A 15,562-nucleotide genomic window follows, 5' to 3' on the forward strand; every position below is an offset into this window, starting at 1 on the left:
GATCAAACCAGCAACCTCGGGTTTAGAGGAAAGCTCTCTGCGCCACCTGAGCCTCAGATCCTCACGCTTAGTCCATGTCACCTTTTCGGGACTGTGAGAGTAAACATGTAATGCTTGCTGACGTTGGAGTTTTAGCTTTGATTCGATCGACGGCAGAAATGAAAGAAAGCTTCACATGTTTCAACGAACTGGCCGAGATGAAGCCTCGGTGCATGAAGCGTTCAACTTTTTATCAGACACAAAAGAACGCAGCAGCCTGTGCTGTTGCAGTAACCATTAAACAACTGTTAACACTCCAGAAAAGCACTCATCAGTCAGAATCCTTCCCAAATATATCTGCGTCGTATTTACGCATCTACTGCTTCTACCCACATTGTGTATGGATGTGCTCTGTGCAGCATATTTCATTCTAAACAGCAATGAGATGTTACTGGTGTGGCTGGATGGTAAGACTGACCTTGAAATCCAACAATAATGATGATAAACTGAGGCAGGCTGATCTGCCCTGATTACCACCGGCCTCAATATCATTAGGACTTGCACTGTTACGCAGTACTGATCCTCGAAGGGAGAATATTTTTGGTTCAGTCTCTTTTTTTGAATTGATTCCAGATGACATTTAGGGGGTTTAGGGTTTGATTTGGATTATAAAGTTGACCATAAGTATGCACATAAACTAATGCTACACATCTAACTGTAGTGACCCCAAACACTACTGACAGTGAGGTTGGTCAATCTGTGATTTTAATATTTTCGTTGTAATTATTATAATTTTTGAAGTTACCCACTATGCGGTATCTTCGATAACCCTGACATGAGATATATTGCCCAATATATTTACTTTTTTTTTGATTTACTGGCAGTTTGTAATCGAGCCACATATTAATATCATCATTCCTGTTTGAATAAAGTATGTTTACCTTTCTTTAGCAATTCTTACAGGAATCTATCAGCTACATGTCAACAAACAATCAAAGCACAATACATTGCCATGCAATTCACACTTCCAACCCTGTCTCCCATTTAGATCTATCGACCGGTACTTCCACTTCCCCGATTCCACTGGAAGGCTGGAAGCCACGGGTCACATGACCTGGAAGAAAAAAACAAGACGACTTTTGGGATCCGTCTTCGGTCAGACACACCTTATTGTTATTGCTTGCACACACTGTGAGTAACATGAGTGATGGATTGCTGGATGCTTATTGTCAGTGGAGAGAGCGGCCTGGTTGGCTTCAAAAAGAATCAATTCTCAGCACTGATAAAGGCTTTACCGGGAAATACCAGCCTTCGTATTGATGATGCACACTTTGATGAATTTTTTTTTGAAGCAATTTAGTGTGGCTTATCATTTTGAGGAGCAAAATTATCAAATTATCTACTGGTAGTATGAGATAATAAAACACAGAACATGTACAGAAAACATTTTCTACAACGTAGTATCCTCTGCTGCAAGCATTTGTAATGTGTCTCCCCGTTTGGACTCAGCATGGGCTGGCTATCAACCTGAAGGGACGTCCAAAGGCTGATGAACTGATCTGTGTGAGACCAACACTGCTCTGGAGTCCTATATGTCCTGGGAACCCAACGCCCAGCACAAATCTGGTGAGTAACCACACTTTGTTCCCGTTTTTCAAGGTGAAATTGATGGGATTAATGCCCTCCGTTCACTTTTGGGAAATCTTGCCAGTGGTATCGGTTGATGGAGGTTGTGTGACTGACATGTGGTAGGTCATTTCGAAGTGACCCTTCAGTCTTGTGGTGTTGTTCACTTGGAAAGAGGAACAATAAGGAAATCATTTCCAATATTGAGTTATGTGTTTCCTCGTCTATTTCTTGGCCTTTTCTAAAGGCTTCTATAGTCTGTACCATTTCATAAAAGTAGGAACCAAATGTTTCACTACAACATCGGAATAATGTTTCTGTCGCCACGACGCTACAACTTTTTCCTTTTGTGTTTCAACTCTATTACAATCCGTCGACTTGTTTGGTCAATGGGTGTTTTGAACATTGAGGGCCACTTGCTATAGTGGTTCTCTCTCCATCGGAAAGTTGCAGGTTCCATTCCCCATCTCCTGTCCACATGTCGAAATGTCATTGAGCAAGACACTGAACCCTAAACTGCTTCCAATGGAGGGATTGAGCACCTTTGCATGGGAGACACATTATAACATTTGTTGGGTCTCTCTCTGTGAAAAGCACCTAGAAATGACTGTTGTATTTGGTGTTATATAAATAAAGTTGAATTGAATTGAATAGCATAACCGTTGGTTTACGAAGGTCCATCTGGGTTGAATAAAGCCGAGTAGCTGTGGCTGGTAGCTTTCAGACGTATTAGAATAGAATAGAATAGAACTTTATTTATATAGCACCTTCCCCAGACGTGTCACAAGATGCTTAACAGCACTAAAAGTAGGAATAATAATAAAATTACAATTAAAAAAAACAAAAAAAACTAGATAAGATCATTAAAGGTATAGAAGCAAGAAAAAAGAAAAACATACATTTTGAGATTTTAAGCCACGAAGAGATATCATCACAATTGCCCGTCTTTTGAGAGTCGAACTGGTCTTTTTTTGTGTCTCTACAATTTCTGTGCATCTCCTCAGCGCTTGCTTTCAAAATCATCCTCCTTTCTTCTCAGTTTAAATAGGTCCTGGCTATCACTGCAATTCAGACAGTTTGAGAGCTAGAAAGCTGTACTCATAAGTAATCCCTCCATTCAAGGTCACAAGAAATGATTTATTTTATTTTTTTTGAATTCCATGGCAACATGCGGCCATGAGACGGCGTTCTACAATTCCATTCTTGAACTGGAACCGCCGCTTCGTGGTTGCATGTGTGCGACAAGCAGAGACGTCATTGTTCAGGTGACGTACGCAGTGAAGAGTGTTGAGAGTATAATAGAAGGTATTTAGTGTAAGTTCTCTTTCAATATGTTGGGTCTTTTTTACAGGCTGACCAAATCGAATCGCTGTTCAAATGAGGCTGAATGTACACTCACAAGCTTATTATTATACAGGTCAACCTGTTCTGCTGCTTTACGCAGGTACACACTCCAATGATTTGGCATTGGTTGGTTTGAGAGTGAAAGTATGCAGACTTTAAAATGATGAAAAAAAAAATATATATATGAGGGCACTCTTGGATATCTCATGACGCCCTGTCTCTGGCAATGAACCACTCAAATTTCATCAGTTTTTGTTTTTTTACCCAAATTAAAAAAAGAACAGTAGATCGAAGTAGTGATGTAGAACTCATTTATAAAACTGAACCCTCATTATTAGGGTTCTGTATTAAAAGTATCAGTAAGAAGACACCAAGAGTGTTACATGACATCATCTATCAGCAACGTTACCCGCAGGCAGACAAGAGAGGATGGGCGATGTCGGTGTTTTGGTGGTTCTTTAATATTAATGGCAATGATAAACGTAAGACTGACTGTAAGTGATGTTCTGCTAAATAACCGAGAGGATGTGAAAGTCCTGTACTCCCTGCTCTGCAGCCCAGGAAAGGTGTGCGCCATGTTGGGAGCGAGAGGTGACAGGATAACCTGGCCGACATAACGTGCTCGTGCCTCATGTCCCACCGGTAATAGTTGAGGAGCGTGCCTGAATGCACCATTAAACACAGAACAAGTGAACAAGCTTGTATCTATCTGTCAAGGATGCACACTGCGTGGCTCCAACCACGGCTGTTACAAAAGAAAGTAGAATATTTCTGCATTCACTGCTGAAACATTCGGGACACGGGGACCTTGCCGTTTGTAATGACATGTTCGGCCTTGAAGTGTGGATTCTGAAAGGAACTGCCCTTGAATGACAACCGTTTGTTTTGGGGGTTTTTTTCTTCCTTCGTCTCCATGTGAATCAAATATTAAGTGAATTAACTCTGCAGGGATCAAAGGCGCAACAACAACCAACCAGAGAGAGCCACTTAGTTAAATTTATGGCTGTGTGGAGAGTGAGGAGTATGTGGATGTGCACAGAGTGGAGCGTGTTTTATCCCCGAGAAGCTCCGGCTGCGCTCCCCGAACGGTTTTTGTGATGGCCCAATCTCATAAACACTATTTTCACTTGGCAGTGTTGACATTTCTCACGCTATAAAGACATATTTTTAGGGGAAACAGTGACAAACACAATTACAAAGATGAACATAAATGTCCAAACTAAAGTCTGAGAGTCAACTGCGATGTGCTTTTCAAATGGCTCGCAGGAGGTACTAAAAATATCATGGAACATAACCCAGCCACGAAGCTTGGCTGATTTTGAACACTTGAACATGATATCACAGATCACCAGCCACTTTGAAACAGGAGTTGCTACGAAGTAATATGAAGGGCTGCTCGACTGTTTCAAATCATGTCGTCTCCGGTGACCATCTTTTTTCGTTTTCGCTGACGGCTCTGATTGTGCTTTTCAAAAACAAGAATAAACAAAAGAAAAATGTTCCTGCTGGTGACCGAAACGGGCAGAACCCAAGAAAAACGCAGGATAGCAAGTGAGTACAGACACTTTTAGAAAAATAATTCACCTCCTTTGAGTGACCCAACCATTAATTTCACTTTCTGTATTGGAACATTTAAACAGGAAGTTTACTGTCATGGAGCATCCCCTCGCTTATCAACAACTGTCTGTAAACACGTGGGAATTAAGGAGGTCTGTGGCTCACGCTTTGGGTGAGAAAAATTTCCCAAGTTCTTCCCCAAGTTTCTCAACAGCCCCGAGCTTTTATCGCCAGATTTCTTGTTTCATAATTGAATTCAGTTTTTATTTATATCGCGCCAATAACAAAGCAGTCACCTCAAGGCACTCTTACTGAGAAAAACCTCATTGTTCCACCTGTGCTTGCTCATCATGGGCGACGCTGGAACTGAAAAACTCCCTTTCTCCAGCAAAGAACACCTCTAACCAGACTTGTTGGAGCCTTTCCTGCCGTTCTGGTTGCAGTTACAGTAGGAGATAGGAGAAAAAAGGATAATTGTATGTGTATCTTGTTTTGTTGTCCTTGTTTTAAAGCCACCTCTTGACGAAGCGGTTATTGTAAATGAGATCCTTCCAAAAGATATGCTGTATATAGAGAAAGCGAGAGAATCCCAATAGCGTGTGTGTGTGTGTGAGACGCCCCAGAAGTAAAGGAAGTCTGTCAACTCTCTCACTTGCTTTTTCCACTTGTTAGCGAATGTGTGCTCATACGGATGATTCGGAGATCTAACATTTGTGACGTCAAATGGGGGAAATAACCACTTCTTCTGGTAGTGGATTCGCTTTACACATTAGCATTTAAAGATACAGACACAGAAACAGCCTGTTCGCAGTAGAGCTACTGGAGGGACATTTATACTGGCTGGAATTCAGGACCAAAGCTGGATTTGGGGAAATTCACTTTGAATACATAATGTTGTTGGACCTCTGACACCTATGTGTTTTGTTCTAATTGTTGAAAAACTGTATAATATGGGACACTTAAGATATGATGGAGAGTGGTTGACAAGAGCTTTCTAAGTTAAAGAAGAGCTTTGAACTATATTCTTCATTTAACAGGAAGTCAATGAGGAGAAGCCAATATTAGAGTGACGTGATCTGTCCTGCTAGTTCATGTTAATACTCTTGCTGCAGCATTTTGAATCAATTGAAGACTTTTTAAGCAGTTATAGCGACACCCTGATAATTACACGGAGACGGAGAGTTTTCAAAAAGTTCCACCTTGGAAGCAGTTTTCAAAAAGTCGTCAGTGGATCAGACCTCCATTGTTGTGTGAAAGAGGCATGAATCAGCTCTCTGACTGTTATATTCAGGTAGAACAGTATTACAGTAATCAGGTTGACTACAGACAGACTCATGGATTAACTTCACTAAATTCTGCTGAGACGTCAGTCCTTTAACCCCTGCGATATTCTGCAGGTGATCACAAGCGGTCTTTGTTCTGTACTGGAGACAGGCCTGTTCTGTACCTTCTGTATCTAGATAGAGAAATCAAGATCCATCTGAAAACAATATTATAGAGTGCCAAAACTCAGATCATTTTACAGCTTGCAGTCAAAAGTGTCAATAATTATTTAATGACTAAAAACAGCAGAGCGGCACATCAGAAGTGAAATGGTTTCATTTCAAAGTGTCGTCCTGCAGCTGCTCAGCATCCAGGTGTGTCAGTGTCGCTGTGCTCCATTTGTTCTGTTTGTAGTCAAAGCATTCACCCGTGCTCGGTCATGCCTGTGGATACACATGTACGTATGTTTTCAGCACTTTAATAAGAGAAGAGACTCACACATCGATCCCCTCAACCGAGGACTGGTGGGGACTGATAGGAGTAGATCAGCACATAGTGGCTCACTTCATAACCCTACGGGGGGAAACAAGGCGTGTACTCCTGCTCCCTATGACCATGTCATGGTGGCTGCGAGCCACGCAATCAGATTAACTAGCCCTGGAGATTTAATACGATTGTGGACATATGGTTTGGGCAATTTCTTTAAAAAAAAAAAAAGTTTATATTATGAATATAAACACATTAGGAATTTAAGGCTGCAATATTGAATTGCTGCTGCTGCTACGTCCACCAGAAGAAACACATTTGAACCGCTTTTCCTTGGAAATGTTGCACAAATGTGTAAAAACATTCGCTTGATGATTTACCAAGTTTGCAGGATTACTCACAGCACTGAATAATATGTCTCTGCATAGCAGGTATTATATTAAACTATTTATTTATTTTCATTTACTTCCAGGCACTAAAATATCCAGTGTCCTCATTATTTTGCGATTAGTTGAGCCCTCTGTGGTTTTCTCCCTAAAGTGGCCAGGGAGGAGCTATAAAGGCAGCTCTGTGTTCAGAAATGTAATTAAGTCAATTACTAATGAGCTGGTTGATATTAGTTTTCAGAGGACAATCCACAAGAGTTATTATTTACCCTTGTGTGTTGCTGTGGGGGTTAACACTTGTTATAATCCTGTTTTTCTTTTTTTCTCTCATTTATATTCAATTGTATAGTGGCTGTGGGAAATCAAGCAACAGGGGGTTCATTAAAGTTGTCTACTAACTAACCTAAATTAGAGTCGAATGATGTGAACAAACCCAATTGTTGCAATATTGTTTATTAAATATTTCACATTTTGATATTAACCCCCAAAATTGTGCTGTATTCTTATTTCATTATACGCATATCAAATATTTCCTCTTAAGTGCAATAATGATCATCCGTGCTACAAAAATGCAACAAAAGTTAGGCGGACTTGAAAATATTGTGTGAACGTGGCCTTAGTCTGCACTGCACTTTATTTTGCTCTTTTATGCAAATTAGGCATGTTCGCACAGCAGTGGAAAAACTGTATTCACGGTTCACTAGTCATTTCAGCAACAAGGTCACCTGCAGCATTTCTATACAACAAGTTTTTGTTGCTGGGTAGACGCCTGATGTATTATACTAAGACTGTGCTAAAATGGCACCACCTAAAGTCGGCGTCTGTTCGAAATGGATTCATTTCCATCTATTCGCGGGGTTGTTTTATGTTCTGATCCGGCAAAAGTTCCACCAGAGTGGGCATCATTACAAATGCAGCACATGGCCCAGACTGGATGTGTCATAGAGGCAGAAGTCGTCATGGTACCAAATCTGGGATGTGTCACTTCAGGAGCAAACAAAGTGGAAAAGTGCTACTTTTCTTGACAGTTGATACGCTTCAAGACCCTGCCTTTGAAGGCTTACATAGAAAGCAATGGCTGTGAATGTTTTTGATGGACAACCTGCACCGGTGTGTGTTGGCCTTCAGTTTCCAGCCAAAAAAAAGAGTCACATGGAGCCACCGGTCACGACTTTCAGGGAATGGCATCGCCCCATATTGTGCATGTTGTTGTGGAGAGGTGCTGCGGAACTGTTTTTATCAAGTGGTGCTGTAAATGGACATGTGGCCGTGGAGCCAGGAACTTTCTAAATTGGACTTCGGATCAGACAATGCAGCTGTGGACTCGACGCCGTGGCCGGTTTGGATTAAACAAAAAGCCACAGTGCAGCTGGTTTCTCTTCACTCCCTCCCCCACAAACAACTCGCAGCTGCACGAAATGACCACGTCTGATAATACGTGAATGAAAAAAAAAAAAAAGGGCCATCCTGAACGCAGCGGCTACCGAGATCACTCATAATAACACAATTACAAAAAAAATTAATAAAAATTTGGAATCTGGGGCCGGAATGTGTTTCCCAGCTCGGTGTGATGAAGTGAAATGAATACTTAGCAGTCAGCAGATAACGCCACATCAAGAGAGAGATTCACTTTGGTGCTTCCTCCTTGTCCGCCGTCTCCTTTGATATGACGCATCAGAGGCTCGTCAGACAGGCACACCTAATGTGACACGATTCTCAAAGTTTGACTATTTTCAAACATTCACCTACTGCATGGAGCTGCCAGATAACTTTAAGATGGATCCAGAGAGGGGCACGGGCTGACATTTGCTTATTTGCTTGTTTGGCTTTGCACCAAAGGAAGCAGTTTGTTTGTGATCAGCTCACCTAACGGGACAGTAAAAGGATGCAGCTTCACTCTGATGCTCACAAAGCTGCATCCTTTGCAAAACTACTCGGAAGGAAAAGAACGAAAAAGAAAAAGACAGCGGTGGCAGCTCAGAAATGATTATTTATTCATAACATCCCCCAAAAAATTGCTTTTAGGGTTTCAACTCGTATTCTAATTGAATAATCAGTGGATTATGTTCTCCATTACATGATTAAGTTGTTTGGTCTTAAAAATATCTCAAAATTGAGAAAAAATGTTGAGAAGTGTTTCCTGCTGAGGCTGACATGCTGCTAAAACAAAATATATTTAGTTTATCGTCACAGGGGACTAAATGACCCAGAAAATAAGCTGGAATAAGAGATTTGTAGCATTAAAAGGGAAAACAACATGCATAGGTAAACACGTTTTTTTCCCCCCAGTGGTGACACATGATGCATCATAAACTTTAACAGACTTTACACCCCTCATCTAAAGTTTTTAAATCACTTGGAAGAGGGGTCAGTATTTCTTCATGTTGGATGTGCAATTCCAAAGTTTAAAGTTGGAATACAGTACATCATGAAAATATTCTTGTCAAATGCACTTTTAATTAAATCTTTGATGGCCAACACAGAATGGTCTTAATATACCAAAACAGTAATCAAGAGTTCTTAAAAAGAAATGTCACTTCTTAGAACAAAATCGGTGCAATTGTAAGGTTGAGGGTTTTCTAAAACATGTGGTTTTGATGCTATTTCACTTGTAAAGAATTCAAAACAACTATTAAGGATATGTGTCCTTGAAGGATAGACAGGGATGAGGATGATGATGATACCTGATTAAATGGAGAGCTGAGAAAGTACAGCGAGAACTTTGTTGAACTACTGAAGCATATTCAATCATTTATTCTGGTCGATGCACTTTTGTGCTGATAAGGCGACAAAATCTCAAGTGAAAATCCCAAATTCTTTCGTGTTCGTTTCAGAAAAGTTTTACATTTACACTGCAATGTTTGGAAAACGATATCCACTCACATGGAAGAGTGGCAGAAATTCTGAGAACCGATGTAGTTTTAGCATGCCAGGCCACAAAACCATTAAGAAATTGGAGTACGTGGACATTTGTATGGACAGATGACCACGTTGGATTGTTATTACAGGTGATGTAAGTGCAGAAGAACTATTTACTATTGGTCATGGTGTACATGTGCAGTAGCAGCGTTTCAGAAAAGTAGTGTTTTCAAAAGGTTCCAGCCATTTAAAAAAAAAAAAAAAAAAGAAGCAAGTTTTCATTGACTACTTTGAGCATCATTATCGTGTAAACAGATACAAAAAAACCTCTTGTTGTCAGTTCAAAATCAATCATAACATCTGAGTCATTCAAATAAACTAGTTCCTCTCTTGGGGATATAGAATATAATTGTTTATGAGAATTAGAAGTCGCATTGGTTGTGAAAAACGTTAAGCATGAATAATATCTCGTTTTTGTACAGCGTTAAATTTTTTGAAGTCAAAATGAGGAACTCTGTCAGTCTTTCCTAAATTGGGGGTACTTAAGAGTTTATGGATAGTTGGACACTTCATTCGTGAGGTGTGATCTGTGTGATCTGACACTACCAGAGGACTACTCGACATTCAAGCCTGAGCTGCTTTTTGTAAATTGGTTGTTAATACAAAGATAAAAGCTTGAAGATGTTTGGAGGTTTTGCTTATTGGTCTTTGTGATTCTGATAAAGATCCAATCTTGTAATCGACAAATGCAGAAAAAAAAAAGCAATTCCAAAGAGCCTGCTTTATCGTCGATGTATTATCCTGCTTACCAAGTGAGAACACTCTGATACGAGCAATATATTTTGATGCAACATTTAATAAGTGTCTGGCTTGTGGAAGCAGGATGTGATGGGAGAGTTCAGACAACGCCGCAAGCACTCGAGTCGAAGAAGAAATAAAAAAAACAGAGCGGGGCGTTTTGGGAGGTTGGTTTAGCTTCGGACTCAAAATGTGTTCTTCCTACTTGTGTTTCGCTTCATTTTTGTAAGCGCCACCACTTGATCTGTGTGGTTCATCTTGGAAAATGCAGTCGTGAAGAAAAATGGATCGCGGGGAATGAAATTACACTTGGAGCAGAGTCATTTGTTATCGGCCAAACAGTGCGAACAATACCAAGTCTGATGAGCGAACCACTAAATCTGAGGCTTTTCCAATAACTCCACTCCATTTCTTCTCTCTGGACACTCGCTTGTCAGCACATCCACTTTCTGACATGTTTCTTTTTTTCTTTTTACCTCTTAAATACTTAAATAACAATGAGCCAGGGTCCTGCAGGAAATGATGTATTTTTTTTTTTTTAAAGAGGATGACCTCCCTCTGCCCTCCCTTTTGATAATGCCCTCTTTCACATGTATGATTTTTTTTTTTTTTTTACATCTTACAGTTTATCTTGTCATGATTATTACCTCACAAGAGCCTTTTGATCCCTTCAGAGGAGGTGAAAGTGCAGGCTGGTGTTGTACTCGCACCACGATGAAAGATAATGGCATGAACTGAAGAGGTAACTTGAAAATCATTTCCAAACATGAAGCAGAAACATTGGATCGTTTCCTGGCTCAAAATAATGAATCAGAAAAATGTCGTCGTGATGATCTCATGATGGCCAAAAGTCAGACGTTACACTGAGGTGGATGACTATCTTAACCCTGAGAAGTGCAAGAACATTAACTTCACATAGGAAAGGTTGTGTCAACCCTCTACATAGAGGTAGGTTATTGTCATTGGTAGGTTCTGTTCCTCTTCTCCCTGCTCAGTTCATCTGAGTGATCCATTTTACATGAAAACATGAACAGGAACTAAGTTACACTGTGACTAAGGAGAGCTCTGTGCAGATAAAAACAGTGCAAGTGACATATCCATAATGTTTTTTAAACTAACAGCCAACACTTTTGTGTGTTCTTTTTGCAAAAAAATACATTATATTGTTCGACATTTTCACTCAAAAATGTGTGGCTCAGAATTACAATTGAAAAGTGCGCACATGTGATGTATTTGCAAGTGGAAAATGGTGGAATGTGTACTTCTTCTAAATTGGTTTCATTGCATACAAATGTCACATAATACACAGTAATATTGTACCATTGCCAACACTTGGAACACTTGAATGAATGAGTTATTGAAAATTACCGGTGAACGTGATAAGTAATATTAACCAATTAACAAGAAAAGTACAAATATAGAATTATTCTCATATTAGAGCACATACTGGTCTCCTTAAATAAATATATATAGTGGTTACAATGTCTGGTTTTAGTGTTACCTGGGACTTTAAAAGCCATTTGTACGGCAGTCATGGATTGGCTTTCAGTTAAACTCTCATTTCATGGTGTGAGCATGGAAAACACACACACACACACACACACACACACACACACACACACACACACACACACACACACACACACACACACACACACACACACACACACACACACACACACACACACACACACACACACACACACACACACACACACACACACACACACACACACACACACACACACACACACACACACACACACACACACACACACACACACACACACACTTATCTATAATTTACAGACATTGACAGGAGCGAGGCCTATCAGAATGAGGAAAAATTTATAAAAACAAACAAAAGCAGCACAATGAAGGTAAGAGAAGGCAACACTTGCCATGTTTGCAAGTGTCATTATTGACCTGGATTGTAATTGCAAATGTGCTATCGGTAAATCAAGAAAATAAACTGCACTCGTGTCTTTCCGCACAGAGTAATTATTAGATATTTTTGTACTGAGCCTGCGACATTTACACATACAAAATCTTGATTTCATCTCATTCATGCCACTGAGTCAAGTTAAATTGACCAGACCTAAGAGGACTTCATGTTGGATTTAAGAGTGAACACGTATTCGAACTAAAGCTCCAAGCTGAACCTGTGTTGGAAATCCAAATACATGGATAGTTCAGTAAAATAGCAAGCTGAGGCAATTGAGCTGAGGCAAGCTCAATTGTAATGATATTTTGGGCTGAAAACCGAATAGACTTCCAAGGAATTAATCGCAGCAATGACCTGACAATTGCGTTTAGCGTGCAGGCTTCATAGCTGACGTGTCACTCCAAATACCCAAGAACCCATGCGAGCTGTTTTGCCACCTCCAACCCCCCCCCCCACCCCCGACCCTGAGGCGGCACCCTGATCTGGGGCACTTGTCATGTTTACTGCCCATGTGGAGGAAAAACGAACACAAATAAAACGGTCAAACTGAAGATCAGCCCAAATATTGGCGAGTATTTTCGGATCCCTTGCCGAATGTGACGTCACGAGCCGTGATTCGTCGCCCACATGACCCCACCTGTCGGCCAATGGCTCGGCGGCTTTGTGTGTTCTGTCGGAGAAAGGGAGGATATAATATTTATTTTCCATTTTCCTAATCTTTTGTTAGGAGCCGAGGGGCCGGTCATCTATAAGGCGCTGCAGACAGGTAAATGACTTGGAAATGATAATAGAAGACACCACTGATGGGTTTGATATTCTTGTTTTTTGTGGGGGGGGGGGGGCAATTATTTCTCGATAGCATATATATATTGCGAGTATCCCCACCCCAGGCTCCCGATTATTTTTGGGTGGATAAGAACGACAATTGGGTCAGACACAAATTTTTGTAGTGAACTGACCATAACGGAGGAATTGTATCCAACGTGTTTATTAGAACTACACGGTCATCATATGTCCTGCTGAATACAATCCTATTGCACATTTGGCATTTTCTCAGATATTTTGGTTTGAAGATGATTACACTGTTTGTAGCTGTGTGTGGTAAGTTCTTACATTTGAGTCTGTGGTGAAACTTCAGCTGCTGACCAGCTTCCTTGTGGAATGTTTGAATTTCAGGTCGTGATGCACCAGAACAATAGAAGTATTGCTATTGCTATCGAAGCAGCACGGACATCCTACCGTTAGCAATGCTACAACTATTAGCACCGTGTATCTATCTGGAGACATTGTAGGAGAAATGTATACCCTGGAATGGAAGAGTGAATGTCTGTGTTGTCCAGTCGGATTAAAACAGGGACAGCTGCTTGTTAACGTTACACGCACTGCTAAACAGTTAGCGCTCCAAGCAAATCCTAGGTGGCAGAGGAACAAAAGCATGGAGCAGTCGGCTCGTGACCGTAATCTAGGTTGAGATCTTAACCAGGCTGAATGATCGGAGATGACAGGTCACAGCCTGGTTTTTTTTTTCAAGAGGTGGGGGGGGTGAATGGGAGGGTCCGGCGGAATGGCTGCTTCCAAACTGGGGTGCTGTGGCACAAAGGCTTCCTCCTCTCACTGCTCGTCTTTGGCTCATTTTGCTGAAATGAACGGTCTGATCAGAAACCATTTTGAAATCCCAGAAAAGGCGCTTTTGCTTTAGGAATCTGCTAAAGAAACGCATATAGTGTCCTAAACAATAATGAGAGTAAATTCTTGCCCAAGGCTATGATCTGAAAAGGTGCCAATGGTCAGGAAGTTGCCCTCGACTGTCTTCACCATTACATTTTAAAATAGTTTTTCTGCCTTGAATTGCAGAATGCTTAAAAAACAATCACTCATTAAAACACTGTTTGTATTGATTTTACCGTCAGTTCCTAACAAAGTATACTTAAAGCCCATAGACTTAGTAAGCTTTCTTTTTTAACTTGCTTCCCTACATTGACATCCTGTCAAGAGAGAAAAGTAAATGGTAAAATGGTAAATGGCCTTCACTTGTATAGCGCTTTTCAAGGTGTGAGCGGTCCCAAAGTGCTTTACATCGTTAATCACATTTACCCATTCACACGCCGATGGAAGCTGTGGCCATGCAGGACACTGTCACTCCACTGGGAGCATTCCGGGGTTCAGTGTCTTGCCCAAGGACACTTCGGCACTTAGACAGGTGGAGGTTGGAAATTGAACCTGCAACCTTTCGATTGGGAGACGACTGGTCGACTAACCCCACCATACCGCCCAAAAAGTAATCAGGAAAAGATTATTAATTCATATTACAACCGACATACTCATATTAATGTGCATTAACTTACAAATGACCTTTCCGTCTGACTAATAGTTTTTGTAATCGTCTTTCTCTACCAATATAGGAACTCCAGAGATTAGGATACAGTAGGATGGGTTTTTTGAGGGTACTTCCATTGAGGATTGCAGAAATGGTGTGTTCTTAAAAATGCAGAGGGGATTTCAGATTGAAACTTTCTTTTGTGTCTTCTGTGTCCAATATGCACTGCTCAGCTTGTGCAACCCGCTCCAAACAACCACGTTTTTCCATGCCATGTACTGCCATCAAAAGCCTATTAAGCTTCCCTGCAAAGTCTGTTTCCACAGAGTTTTATAGCAGCTAAAATAATGTGAATAATGAACTAATGTTCTGCCACTCCGTCCCCTGTTAGCTTTTCCATGCCGTTGTCAGCATTAGTTTTTGGAGTCTCGCTGCAGACTTGAAAGTCCATCAGTTTCAATGCTGAACTGTTGGTCTTGTGGTCACAGGTGGCCTTTGCCATTCCCATACAAGTACTCTGATGTAGGTGTATCGTTACAGAGAACAGGATATATACCATTAATAGTAGTTTCAGAAGATGAGCAGTTTGAAACAGGTTTGTCTAGGTGGTAATTTCATATTATTCAGAACAGAGTTGGTAGAAATGTCATATAGTCTCAACTTTTTTTTTTTGCAGGATAACAAAGAAAACCTTTAGAATTGCTGGTATTTTTAGGCCATCATACTGGGATTTTACTCGTTCGGGTCCATTGAGATCCGATTAAATGGTTTCCTTCCTGAGAATAACAAACAACTTGCATGCTCTATTGTAAGCAACCCAATGTGGAAATGTTCTTGGAATATGTACATTACACAATAATGGTAATTTTATGTTAAGGAGAGAGTCTGACGGCTGGTGTATTTGCAGAGAGACATTACGATACAATCTGATGTTTAATATGTGTGAACTTTTGATGAAATTGCTGGGTTGTTTAGAGCAGATTTTGGTGCTTTAGAACGTGT

The 15,562-nt window shown here is 40.6% G+C and overlaps 1 protein-coding gene across 1 annotated transcript in view; it reads left to right on the top strand.

The window, feature by feature from the left end:
- Positions 1-15,562, top strand: part of pcbp3 (poly(rC) binding protein 3) — an 85,115-nt gene that overhangs the window by 38,357 nt on the left and 31,196 nt on the right. Inside the window, exons 4-5 of the mRNA XM_080478885.1 lie at positions 1,028-1,134; positions 1,489-1,605. The gene's annotated coding sequence lies outside the window, so the exon portion shown is untranslated. The remainder of the gene's footprint in view (positions 1-1,027; positions 1,135-1,488; positions 1,606-15,562) is intronic.

The sequence above is a fragment of the Lipophrys pholis genome (genome assembly GCF_963383615.2).
Source record: "Lipophrys pholis genome assembly, chromosome: 13".
Classification (NCBI taxonomy): domain Eukaryota; kingdom Metazoa; phylum Chordata; class Actinopteri; order Blenniiformes; family Blenniidae; genus Lipophrys; species Lipophrys pholis.